At 33.2% G+C, this 1,573-nt stretch overlaps 1 long non-coding RNA gene across 1 annotated transcript; it reads left to right on the top strand.

Moving 5' to 3' along the window:
- The first annotated feature begins 364 nt into the window (after positions 1-364).
- Positions 365-1,215, top strand: LOC118599772. Its single transcript, XR_004949269.1, has 4 exons — positions 365-403; positions 504-539; positions 971-1,006; positions 1,198-1,215. It is a non-coding gene; the product is annotated as an uncharacterized LOC118599772 (long non-coding RNA).
- Positions 1,216-1,573: the final 358 nt, after the last annotated feature.

The following is a 1,573-nucleotide window of genomic DNA, read 5'->3' as shown; positions in this document are numbered from 1 at the left end:
AGGTAAAAAATCTACAATGAAAGCGTCAGTCCTCTTAGGTGCTTTCACATGTTTATAACCTGCTTTAATACTGTTAAAATACTGTTGTTTTCCGTGTTTTACAGCTGCACCTGCACAAAACTGTGTTGAATCCTATTCAGGTAAAAGCTGCAATGATAGACTCAGTCCTCTTAGCTGCTGTCACACGTTTGTAACCTGCTTTAATACTATTAAAAATATTGTTTTCCTTGTTTTACATCTGCAACTGCACAAAACTGTGTTGAATCCTATTCAGGTAAAAGAGCTGCAATGAAAGTGTGCGAGGCTTTCACATGTTTATAACCTGCTTTAATACTATGAATAAAAATATTGTTTCCTTGTTTTACAGCTGCTCCTCCACCAGAGCTCTATCAACCTTATTCAGGTAAAAGAGCTGCAATGAAAGATTCAGTCCTCTTAGCTGCTGTCACATGTTAATAACCTGCTTTAATACTATTAAAAATATTGTTTTCCTTGTTTTACAGCTGCGACTCCACAAGAGCTCTATGAACCCAATCCAGGTACAAAGGCTGCAATGAAAGCAACAGAATATCCTGTTTCACTGGACTTGCTGACACACTATTTTTTTCAGTTATTGAGCAAATTTGAATTAGAAAACACTTAAATGTTTAGATTTCGCTCTAAGCAGGAAAACAAAAGAAAGACAAAAAACAATTTTTTTTAAAAAATCCAGAAATTCTGTCTGTTGACTGCAAAATCTCAGTGAAAAAAATGAAAAGGTTTGAGGTTTCCCATGACAGATTGGTCAATGAAACCATACAATAGAAACAACAGGGATTTTAAAGGGTCATAAATTCAGAAGTTAAGAAAACTGAGCTGGAAATCACATTCTGCATTAAAACAAGAGCTCAAATATTTCCCCTGTTTTAACTCACTACCTAATTTATTTCTCGTTTTATTTCGTCTGACTGTGTTTTCCTCATCATTTCAGTTGAAACAAACACAGACGAACGTAAGGATGAATACGGTGAGTCTTCCACATATCTTAGTGACTAAACTGTAAATTATATTCAGCATGAAAACAAAATATTACAAAACAAAGGCTCTAATATTTTTACTGTTTTAGCTCACTACCTACTTAATCTCACTTCTTTGTCAGTCATATTATATTCTCCAGTCTAACTGTGTTTTTCTCATCATTTCGTTTAAAAAACTCAGACGAACATGAGGATGAATACGGTAAGTCTTTCAGATCTTTTTAGTAAGCTAAATTTTAAATCACATTCAGCATGAAAACAAAATATAAAACCAAGACTCTAATTTTTACTGTTTTAACTCACTACCTACTTAATCTCACTTCTTTGTCAGTCAGATTAAATTATCCAGTCTAACTATGTTTTTCTTATCATTTCATTTAAAACAGATGAAAGTGGAGATGAATACGGTAAGTCTTTCACATGTTTTAGTGACAACCAGACACTGTGAGATAAACTGTAAATCACATTCAGAATGAAAACAAAATATATTGAAACAAAGACTCTAATTTTTACTGTTTCAACTCACTACCGAACTTAATCTCACTTCTTTGTCAGAT

Source organism: Oryzias melastigma, linkage group LG16, assembly GCF_002922805.2.
Source record: "Oryzias melastigma strain HK-1 linkage group LG16, ASM292280v2, whole genome shotgun sequence".
NCBI classification, from domain to species: Eukaryota; Metazoa; Chordata; class Actinopteri; order Beloniformes; family Adrianichthyidae; genus Oryzias; species Oryzias melastigma.
Note: the sequence above shows the minus strand (reverse complement) of the source record. Positions and strands in the feature narration are given on the sequence as shown.